The sequence below is a fragment of the Dipodomys spectabilis genome, unplaced genomic scaffold, assembly GCF_019054845.1.
Source record: "Dipodomys spectabilis isolate Male_0828 unplaced genomic scaffold, ASM1905484v1 ptg000054l, whole genome shotgun sequence".
Lineage (NCBI taxonomy): Eukaryota > Metazoa > Chordata > Mammalia > Rodentia > Heteromyidae > Dipodomys > Dipodomys spectabilis.
In genome coordinates, this window is record NW_024870731.1 from 35,517,983 (window position 1) to 35,530,580 (window position 12,598).

Consider the following 12,598-nt stretch of genomic DNA (forward strand, 5'->3'; position numbering starts at 1 on the left):
TCTCCATGTTCTTGTCAACATTTGCTATCTGTAGTCTTTTTTTAATTTTTATTTTATTGTGAGAGTACTGAACAAAAGAGTTACAATTACATGGGCAAGTTAACGAGTACATTTCTTATCAGGCATTGTTGCCTCCTCGTTGTTTCCCCTTCCCACCCCTCCCATACTCCTCCCCTCCCCCCACCAAAGTTGTAAAGTTCGTTTTTCGACATAACAACTTGTACATCTTATTGTTGCAATGGGTCCACCTGTATCCCTAGTTAAACAATTTGTTTTTTCCCTTCCCCTCCACAAATTATACCAACATCAAATACAGTGAAAGCAGGGGTTATGCCATGGGGGAGGGACATACAAAGCAACATAGAATTCATCTTATAAATATGTTAGAAACAATTGCATGAAAGAAAAAAAAAACATTTGAATACTTAAACAATCATTCTTACTGGAGTAAGATGATTTTTTGTGTGTGATGTTTTGTTTTGAGTCAGGGATATTGGGGGTTTGCACTCAGAACCACATATGTGTTTGATAAGAACTTTACCACTTAAGTTATACCACTCAGCCGTCTTCTGCTTTAGTGGGTTTAGGTCTAGCATTTTCACTCAGGGCTGGCCTCAAGTGGGAATCTTCCCACTCATGCCATTTTCTGGAATTGTAGGCAGGAACTCCTACACAGTTTATTTGTTGAAGTGAGATCACATTATTATTATTTTATTTATGTATTTATTTATTTGCCTGGGCTGGGCTGCAGCTGTGATCATCTGGGGTGGGGAGGGCCGGGGGTGAAAATGGGTTCCATGCCACCAAGCCCTCTTGTGGTTTGGATTGGTATTTCCCTATTTTTTTAGCGATAAAGTTTTTTTTTTTTTTATCACATATCTGTTTTCTTTTGAGAAATGTCTGTTGAGGACTGTCACCTATTTCTACATTATATTGTTTGAATTTTGGTTGTTGAACTCAGAATTATTGCAATTCTGGAAACTTCTCTGAAGAGGAAATCACTCAAAAGGACGCTAATCTCTTGTCATAGGTAGAGTTACGAAATATGTTCTCCCATCCTGTAGATGATCTCTTTAACTCTGGTGATTATTTCCTTGGCTATGTACAAACTTTATTTTTTTATTTGGTCTAGATAAACAAATCCTTAGTCCTTTCATTGACCTAGAGTATTTCCAATTTTCTTCCGCTAGTTTTATTGTTCTGGGTGTTTTGGGTCCTTATTACTGGAGACAATTACACACATTGTTGTGATGAGGAGATGAGAAAACAAGGCTCTCAGCTTCCATTTCATGTCAGTTTCCTATTATACCATGTTCCTCATTTTGAGTTGGATTCAATGTCAGCATTTGAACCAAATGATGAAAGCTTAGTACTATCTAAAGGCACTATTCTGCATCATCACCTGCTCCATGTGAAGAGATTGAGCCAGATATGCAGCTGGCACACAGCAGGTTTTCAGTACTCGGGTACAAATACATCATTATCATAGACTTTATTCCTCAATGACTTTTCCCTGTCAGTTTGGTGATGATCTTATTTCTAAATTCAACACAGTGGGGCAGGAGGCCTCAAGACCTGCAAAAAGCAGGACTAGAATTACCTCCTGTGTTTCTGGAGTGTGGCTCTCTCTCTGACATTCTCTTGATGTTCACTGCCCAAATCCTGCTTTGTATTTAGATTGTTTTTCATTTAAACAATTGCTTACACCAATGTTAACTGATATTAAACACTAAATAATTCCCCTCTTCTCTGCTCCTTGAAAATCACAAGAAGAACTTTGAGGGAACATAAATCGTTTCCTTCTCTGGTGATTTGTAAAGTACCTGCCCCTTGGTTTTTACTTGGTAAAAAAAATGATCAAATTTACATTTTAGTGGTGTTTTTCAGTTTGATTTGTTCTCGATTTGGCCACACACATCAGTTGTTTGAATGTGTCGCATATATCATAACTGTAGATGAAGAATGCCTGGTATTATAGTGGTCACATGAAAGATTGTTCTAGAAGCCTTCCTGAGAAAGAGAGAGTTTGATTCTAACTAATGACTGAAGTCACCAAGAAAAATCCATTCTGAAATTCTCTTAACAAAAATCCTGCTGAAAGTACATTTTATCAATGAAATTGATCAAGATGCCTTGCACTCATAAATTGCTTTGTTAAATGACAACTCCTTTGTACAAAGATAGTAATAATTAAAAAGTACTCTAGGCACAAAGCCTATTTATGTTAAGCATCAGTCTTTTTCTTTAACCATTATAGTGGGTGAAATGGTATCTCAGTGTTGTATTGTTTTATTTTTAATTATAAACAATGTTTTCATACACATTACTTTTTCCTTATATAGTTTTTTGTAAAATGTATGTCCAAAGCTTTTGCTCATTTTTGCTAGGGATCTATAAATATTAGATCATATTCTTTTATTTTTTATTTTGGTGCTGCTCCTGGGCTTGAACTCAGACCCTAAGCTTTTTGTGCCAAGGCTAGAACTCTACCACTTGAGCCACAACCCTACATCTGGATTTTTGGAGATTAATTGGAAACAAGACTTTACTGACAGAGCTGGCTTGAATCTGTGATCCTCAGATCTCAGCTTCATACATAGCTAGGATTACAGTTTGAGCTATCAGGGCCATGCTTAGATGTTAATTTTTGTCACATATATAGACCAGAGAAGAGGTGCCTCAAGGTAATATTCTCTGATCTTCATTGTTGCAAACCTGTGTAGTAGGTAAAGTATAGCCTTGGGAGTCAAATTGTCCTAGGTCTCTATTTTACTTTTGCTATTACCAACCATATACACAAAGTCAGTTGGGTCACTGAAAACAGAATTCATAATACCAACTTCATGTGAGAAGTGGATATTGAATTTAATTCAGCCATTCACTTGGAAGTGAATACATGAAATCTTGTTCTTATACTTTGTTTTGGAGAGGAAAGCATTCATTTAGAATATTATAGTCTGAAGCCAATACTCAAGTTTGAGACAGCTGGCTTGGGCTTCTCAGGAATTACTTCTTGTAAGATGTGTGCAGAGGATAGAAGTGATCCAGGAGAGGACACTGGTGAAGGGGAATAATGATATGTGTTCCATTCCTTTCCATCTCATTTTACATGATTACCAGATAAATCTTGTATGAGGTCTTATACGTGCAGTTTCTTGGCGAATATTTACTTCCCGTGTACTGCCAAAAGGAGTATCATTTATGTTGAAACCATCAAAGTCAATAGGGGTAAAATCAGGAGGATTGGTTAGTAATTTGAAAATAAAATTCAGCATGCTCTCTGACAGCTTGGAAATGGTAGCTAGCAAGGCTTGGATTATAAGTATGTGTAAAAATTAATACAAAGAAGGCCACTCACTCAACCGTTCCATTCCAGTGGAATGATAGAGAGCTGAAAAAGGCATTAGAATTCTTGTTTAATTCCTCAAAAGGAGAGAAAACTGTTCTCTAGTTGAAATCTGGAAGACTCTAGCATACATAATAAGTGTTCCAGGTTTCTAGATTGTCTGCCAGTATCATTAGCAAAGTTTTATAATAGGCCATTTGTGATGAGTTTTGGGCTAAATTGCTGACAAGATAGAATTGTGACAGTCAAAGTGATATGGCCAGGCTTGTGGCATTCAATGCTCTTTTATGCTTCTGCCCCTTTATCACAAGCCTGACTTCAAAGTATCTTTCAGTAAAGGTTAATATCAAGAGAGAATGATAATTATGAAGCAAAGGGAGGTGGGAACTCAAGGCCTAGTAGAGGCTGAGAAAAAAAAAGAGAGAGGAAAAAAATCATATGGATCACAGGCAAAAAAAAAAAAAAAAAACTGAAATAAGTTGTGGAATGTATGTGCTGGTTTTCTCCAAGTTGTGATCTATTTGATGTCCTAGAAGCAATTCATATTCTGATATGTCTTACTTCCCCTCAAGAGAATCTAAAATTCAGGTATAAAAATAGGACCTCTTATGGAAGTCACAAGCAACAACGTATAGAATGCCCAAGGGGATTTATCATCTATCACTGACAAATGCAAAAACAAAATGTCACTTTTGAAAGTAATATTTGAAAAAAAATGTAAGTTGTCAAATGTAGACTGAAAAAGTTCCAAATAAGTTTCCTTCACGAGCTCTTTTGCATAAAATAATACTATGCATGAATGTATCCAGTGCTATCTCACCTGAAGCAATTTTCAAATAAGTCAAGATTGTTAACATCAGCTGGGAGAAAGGGATGGGATACAGAATGAGAATCAGAAATAAAACCCATTTTTTTAATTTTCATTTTTAGGTAATAGTAGAAACTCAGAAAATACACTGCAGGGGAGTATCTGAAAATGCCTGTAGGGAAAAAAAAGATTTCTACTTTGTTTATAACATAAAGCATGAATAGGATGATTATTGGTTTGCACAGAAGGACCTGTCACATGAGTGTATCTGGATATGGGGTTAAAAAAAATTAATCCCTCGGAATACTGTGTCATGTATTTTCCCAAAGTGGCAAATTGCACTCTTGGCTCCAGGTTTAAGAGTTTGGTCATGGCTTTTCCTCCAGACTGTATAATGATCCTGACTACATTTTCATCATTCATACTTCCATCCCATTGCTTAATAATACCTCAACTAAAGTAGGAGCTACTACAAGAATCATACTTGCTACCTCATCTCTGCACTTTAACATGTAGGAGAATCATTAGTTATGCTGTGGTGATAGAGTGTCACGGAAGTAGAAAACAAAGGGAATAAAAATTCGAGACTCTCACATCAACAAAATGTGAAATGTAATTAAGGCACATTTTCCTCACTCTGGATGTAGACTAAAATCTGACCATTTGTCTGCACAGAACATTATAAGCCAGGATACTATAAAGACACTTCATATCCATGTTCATTACTGCACCATACACAATAGGAAAATTGTGGAAACAGCCCAGATGTCCTACAGTAGATGAGTGGATCAAAAAAGGTGGTAACTAAACACAGTGAAATTTTACACAGCCATTAGAAAGAATAATACGATGTCATTTGCAGGGAACTAGACGGACCTAGCATGAACGATGTTAAGTGAGGTAAGCAAGCTCAGAGAGACAAAAGGAACATGTTTTATCTCATATGCAGAGACTAGATCTAAAATACTACAGGAAATAATAAATTCTACAGGATTCTAGGCATTCATACACAGTAAGATCAAAGGAGGATACTTTTAGGAGAGGAAAACAAAGTCACAATGCCTATGTGCACCTGAGCATACAAAATAATATTTATCAAAATGAACAAATGGAAACAGAGCCTCCCTCCCTCCCTCCCTCCCTCCCACCTTCCCTCCCTCCCTCCCGTCCTCCCTCTCTCTACCCTCTTTCTTTCTTTCTTTCTCTTTCTTTCTTTTCTTCCTTCCATCCTTCCTTTCCTTCTTTCTTTCCTGCTTTCTTCCTTCCTCCCTCCCTCCCTCCCTTCCTTCCTTCATCCCTCCCTCTCTTCCTTCCTTCCTTCCTTTCCTTCTTTCTTTCCTGCTTTCTTCCTCCCTCCCTCCCTCCCTTCCTTCATTCTTCCCTCCTTTTCTTCCCTCCCTCTCTTCCTTCCTTCCTTCCTTCCTTCCTTCCTTCCTTCCTTCCTTCCTTCCTTCCTTCCTTCCTTTCTCTTGAGAAGATGTAGCATTGTCTTTAACATCCTGTTGAGCTATGGAGTGGCCCTGCACACCAGATGAGGAAATAGTCATCTCTCAACCTCCTGAAGGAATGGATCCCAACATAGATATTTTAGAAGAGGATATGTGGATATCTGTACATATGGACATAAAACATTTGTCAGTATAAAGTGAACCTCCAGTAGGCTCCTGAGAAGGATTGGAGATGAACACTTAAGGCAATTCAGCTGCCTTGAATTTCCAGAAATGTTGTGATAGTAATGGTTGATTAATTCCATGCTTTGAGTTGGAAAGTGTAGGCACACATCGTCAGGGACATATTGGACGCCCTTGGGTAGCTCCCTGCTCTGGAGCTCTAGCTTCTTTTCTATAAATAAGGCTGTGGAAGCTTTCGGGCTCTGACCTCATGGAGGCCTACAGACTTCTGTGCAGCCTGCAGCAGCATTCTTCAAACATAAATGAAAGCATTACCGAGCCTTGGGAGCCTTTTGGAAAATCTACAGGGAGAGAAGAGCAAGAAAAAGTATATCACCTGCCAGGCAGCCTCTGCAAGGCACAAACGAGGATGGATGTCCCAGAATCCAATCCAGAACTGTCCTACTTATTGTCAGCTCAGTAGGGGATAAATGAGAAATATGAAGATGAAGCCAGAGCTGGCAGGTGGCAGTATGTGAGTGTTTCAGTTTTTGTACCTGTGTATTTCCTGTCTTTTATTCTATTGCTTTCAACTCCTGTGAAAATTACTTTAGGATACTTTTGTTGTTGTTGTTTTTGGTCATGATATTAGGGTTGAACTCAAGGCTTGAATACTATCCTTGAGCTATTTTGCTCAAGGCTAGTGCTGTACTAGTTGAGCCACAGCTCCACTTCTGGATTATTTTTTTTTTAATTTAATTTTATTTTATTTGAGAACATACTGTACAGAGGGGTTACAATTACATGGGCAGGATAATGCATACATTTCTTACCAAGCATTGCAGCCTCCTCCTTTGTTTACCCTTCACCTCCCTTCCCACCCTCCCCCCTCCCCCCCACCCAATCATACCCCCCTCCCCCCCCCACTCCGACATTGTAAAGCTGGTTTTGACATGACATTTTGTACTTCTCATTGTTGCAACAGGTCCACCTGAATCCTTAAACGACTTGTTTGTCCCCATCTCCTCCACATGTTATACTGACATCAAATATAGTGAAAGCGGGGGTTACACTGTGGGGGAGGGACATACAAAGCAACAAAGAAATAATCTTATAAATGCGTTAGAAACACATGCATGAAAGAAACAAAAACATTAAAATACATATTTGAGGGTTCGTTTTCCTAACATCACATTATCTGACTTTTTCCGCTTGACTCATACCTATACTAGATATTGCAAATAAGGGAAACCATGGGACCTATGTTTCTTTGGGCCTGGCTTACTTCACTTAATATAATTTTTTCCAAGCCTTTCCATTTCCTAACAAATGGGGAAATGTCATTCTTTCTGATGGAGGCATAGAATTCCATTGTGTATATATACCACATTTTCTTGATACTTCTGGATTATTTTTGCAGGGAGGAGGGTGGAAGGATTAACTGGAGATCAGAGATTCATGGACTTTCCTGCCCAGGCTGGCTTTGAACTAGCCTCAGATCTCAACCTCCTAAGTAGCTAGGATTACAGGTGCAACCCACCAACATCTGGCTTATTTTAAGGTTCTTCGTATTTTAAGGTCCTCTTTCAACTGATATCTGTATTGCTTCCATAGCTCAATAATCTTACTTAGGACTGAGGATTCCCAATCTTTGTTTTTCTTTTTTGATTTTTATCAAGGTTTAAATTCAGGGTCTTGTCCCTGCTAAGCAAGTACTCTACCACTTAGGCCACTACTCCAGCCATTTTTTTGCTTTAATTATCTTCTAGATAGGGCTTACATTTATTTTTATCCCAGTCTATTCTTGACCTGTGATCCTCCTACTTAACCTCCTATTTAGCTAGCATTAAAAAGGTAAAGCATTTCAGAACCAGTTGTTTAAGGATACAGGTGGACCTGTTGCAACAATGAGAAGTACAAGTTGTCATGTCCAAAACGAGCTTTACAATGTTGGTGCGGGGCGGGGGGGGGGGGGGGAAGGAGAAGGATTGGGATTGGGGGGGAGGGGGGAGGCTGGGAAGGGATGTGAAGGATAAACAAAGGAGGAGGCTGCAATGCTTGGTAAGAAATGTACGCATTATCCTGCCCATGTAACTGTAACTCCTCTGTACAGTATGTTCACAAATAAAATTAAATTAAATTTAAAAAAAAAAAAAAAAGGTAAAGCATTTCAGTCAGCTTCTGTTGAGATGTGGTCCCCTAACTGCTTTAGCCCATGCTGGCCTTGAATTGTTGAGTCCTTCACTTTTTGTCTCTCCAAGCATTACCATATTCCCAAGGATTACACATACTCTTGTTATTTAAAGAGACTGAGCAAGCTAGGTTACAATAGTTAGATGTTTTGCCCTTGAGTTCTTTTCTTGACTATACTTTGAGGTCCCCAACAGAGTTACTAATTTTCTAGAGCAAATTTTGCTCGCTTTAGTGCTTGGGAGAGTGGAATCTATCTGTTGAATACCTCCAATACTTAGATTCTAGTAGCCTGTGAGTGAATTTGAGGAGCCAACTGTTGATTTCCGGCCTTAATCCTAACCGAAGTATTGACTTTGCTTTCACTCTCCCTTGGCCTTCTTCCCCAAATTGGAGGAAGTAGGTAGAAAGAGAACAGTGAATTTAATGCTCTGGGGTGGGGGGGGGAATCTAGACAGTGAAAATAACCACTACAAAAATAAACGCAATAGTGTCTATCAATTATATAAAGAGATCCTATTCGTATATTTTTGCATTTAGACTGCTTTTACAGGCATATGTGAAATGTTCTATCTCCCATTTAAATGTCAACTAGAGCACACAATCACACTTTATTATCTGCTTAGAGGAAAACAGTGACACACACATGCACATATAATGTGTCTGTACTGCTAAGAAGACTGCACACAGTGATAAAGGATTGTTTACCAAATGTTATGAGCATAGAAAGGAAAGGAAACACATTCTTTTGCAAATGGTCTAGAAATGCTACATGAAAATTTGGTGTTTGATCAAGGACTTCAGGGGTAAAGCTTATAGGAGTTAACAGTCTGTTGTGAACAGAGAGAAAATGGCAAAGCCTTTGCAGAAAACCAATAGCTGAATGCAGAGGTGATGTTGGACAAATGAAATGTATAGGTAGAGAATATACTAAATTGTGGTCAGACCAGAGATTACAAATTTGATTTGAAAAGAATAAAAACTCTTTATAGAAGTGCTCTGTGCTTTTAGCCAGTCAAAAATCAGTACACAATCTCCATGATTACTATTGTTTCCCATTATCCTAACTCATGGTGAGGTACCCAAAGTAACAGCCCTCATTAACTAATATACATTGTCTCCTTGATTACAGTTGTGTTGCTTTCTATGAGTTCTCCCTTTTTGTCTATCATGTAGCTCACAGGAAAGTCAAAAGTCTTTGCAGATTAACACAGTGCTAAGAATACAGATTGACCTTATTTTAGGTATCAAGTTAGCATTTAATAAACATATCACTGATTACTGGGAAGAGAAAATAATCACATGTCTATATAAGCACAATGCTCATCACCATCTCCCATGTTTTGCCTAGGCTGAGTGTTGATCCTGTCTGACTGTAAGATCGGAACATGTGTGGAGCCTTTACTTTACCCTCATTGAAGTCACATTCACTCTGCTGTGTGGTCAGCAATCCCTGTTACCCAAGTGCCAGCCATGCATCAGATATGCTGTTAATTTCAGTCGCAGCAGAGGGTCTATGCTTTGATGAGGACCACTTCAATTTAATAGAGAAGCAAGCTGTCCTGTGCCTGGTCTAAAACCAGAAAGTGACCCACAAGCCAGGAGGCAGATTTCTAAGGCATGCTCAGAATGTGATGTGTGCCTCTCAGCCTAGGGAACCGATTTTTTTGGCTAGAATCCTATGAGTTGCAAGAGCAATCAGGGAGCAGAATCTCTGGGGTGATGTACAGGAGCCGACAGGCATGCTTTTTTCATGCATAGCCCAGAAAAAAGGACAATCATCTTTTTTTTGAGAGAGAGAGAGAGCTGATAAAGGTAGGAAAAAAAACCATTTAATAGAGCAGCTATGTGCAGACAGCAAGGCCAGACCTGGCAGGCACGTGCAGGCTGCCAGTAAGGGCTTCCAGGGTGTCCAGCGAAGTGGAGGAGGCAGGCATGTTGTCTGTGGCTGGGCATTTGGAACCGACCCTAGACATTCAAAGAAGAGCTATGATGATTGAACCAATGCTCAGGGGGAACACAAGAGCTACATTATCTATAATTCATCCGACTTTAGTGACAACCTTTGATTTTTGAGGGGAGACACACACCTACCCCCCCACACAAAATGATGCATCCTGTGTTAAGAGACATTGCTTGAAAGCTTGTATTCCACAGGTTTCTCTGTAGATAAACAGGAAGATTGAAATGACAAGAAAAAAAATGCCTCATCACAAACTGCTTTGACGAGGCAAATTCACATCCTATTTGAGTCATGTCCTGGCATTGTAAGCATCACTCAGAGACAACAAGACTCACAAGTCCAGAAAACATCACCACTGGAGCAGGATTCTCAATCACAGGATCTAACGAGTGGAACAAGAGAGCTGCCCAACAAATAGCTGAGAGGCTTAGAGAATTCTCCGTCAGAAATCTGCACTGCAGCTGTTGGAATGTGTGTTTGCTCAGAGTGCAGAAGAGTTAGATAAGGCTGATGATTAGGCTCAGTGGCTATGTGCACTGGATCATAGGAGTTGATCTTTGTCGAACTCAGAGAAGTGGAAACAAGAGATTTTTAATTTTACTTTGTGCAGTGTTTTGTCTGTCCCCCCCCCCCCCTTTGGTTGCTGTTTTTTTAATTTCATTACCTTTTGTCTTATCAGTTAAGTTTATCGATTTGGGGAGAAGAAGGGGAAGTACAGAAAGGGTGGGACATAGGGAGAACTAATTCAGCAATGATGCTCACCAGAAATAAACTATACAACTTGTGGGAAGGGGGATTGGGAGAATAAAAATGGGAGAAAACGAGGGAGGGGGCGACCCTGTTCAAAAAGAAATGTACTAACTAGCTGAAAGCCCTCTTGTAGATCACCTCTACAATAACAATTAAAAGAATTATATTCATCCACTGAATGATCCTTCAAATCATTCAGGTTTAGAGTAATTCTTAGGTATATATTACTCTCTTTGTATTCAATTTATGTTATCTTAAATGTGTTTGTTTTCCTGAATGTCTTGTCCCTCAAAGATTCATTCAGCAAACGATTATTGAGTGCATACTATGTATCAAGTATTATTTTAGAATTTTAGAGGCAGAAGAATGTATAATGTATGGGGAACTGTACCTCATGCTTATAATCTTGGTTACAAGGTAGGCAGAAATCAGAGGGATCATCTTTTAAACACCAGGAAGAAAACTGTGAGTGATACTACATCCCAACTAAACAAGCTAGTGTCCTGGTATCCACTTGGCAGTGATTCCAGATACGCAAAAGCCGCAAGCTGGAGTCCAGGCAGTATGAGTCCCTCCACAAAAATTAAGTCAAGAGGGATTTATGTATGGTTCCATTGAAAAAGGCTCACCTATCAGGCATAGGCAGAGTAACACACACACACACACACACACACACACACACACACACACACCCCTACACACAGAGGAGAATATTATACAAGCAGTGGAGGGAGATGAAGGTGAAAAAACTATATAGGAGGATTTTTGTAGATGATTAGTAAAAAATGTAGGGAAGGGGTAAAAAGCATAGGGTAAAATTTTAGAGTGTCCAAAGTATACTTGGAGAGACTTTGAGTGAAGTTGAATAGAAGGTGAAAGGTTGAGCCATATTAGTGTCTAAGGGAGAGCCTTGCAAGCAGATGTCAGTAGCGAGAATTAAATGGAAATGCTGGGTGGTGTGTGTCCAGGGGGATATGAGACCACGTGGTTAATACGTGTGACTGAGTGCAGCACATGGCCGATGTTAGATAGGAGTGCAGTTCTAATTTGAGCCCTGGGGTACTCTGCGAATGGTTTAGTTATTGCCCAAGAGTGATAAGAATACAGTGAAAATTTTCCAGCAGAGGAGCCACATGACCCCCTTCTAACTGGAGGATGTCATTCCAACTGCTGCAATTAAAACCAAACAGAGCCCTTCATCTACTGAGGGGCATCTGGGTTGGTTCCATATCTTAGCTATGGTAAATAATGCTGCAATAAACATAGTTGTGCTGATAGCTTTAGTATGGTCTTGTTTGTGATCATTTGGGTAAATGCCCAAAAGTGGGATTGCTGGGTCATAGGGGAGCTCTATGTGGAGTCTTGTGAGGAACCTCCATACTACTTTCCAAAGTGGTTGAACAAGTTTACACTCCCACCAACAATTCAATAGGGTTCCCTTCTGGCCACAAACCCTCCAGCATCTGTCATTATTAGATTTCTTGATTATAGCCATTCTAACTAGGGTGAGGTGGAATCTCAATGTTGTTTTGTTTTGATTTCTTTAATGGCCAGAGAAGTTGAGCATTTCTTCATGTGTCTATTGACTATTTTTATTTCCTCTTCAGAGAAGTCTCTAAGTCTTTAGCCCACTTATTAATGGGGTAATTGTTTCTTTGAGGATTTGTTGTTGGGAGATTTAATTTTCTGAGTTCCAAGTATATTTTAGATATGAGACCCTTGTGCGTTGCATGGCTAGTGAAGATCTTCTCCCAATCCATGTGCTTTCTATTCATCTTGCTAGCTATGTCCTTTGCCATGCAGAAGCTCTGAAATTTCATGAAATCTCATTTGTTCAACCTTTTATTTGTTGTGGTTCTGGGTCTTTATTAAGAAAATTACAGCCAATGCCAAGGAAAATGTGGTATATATAAATACAATGGAATTCTTTG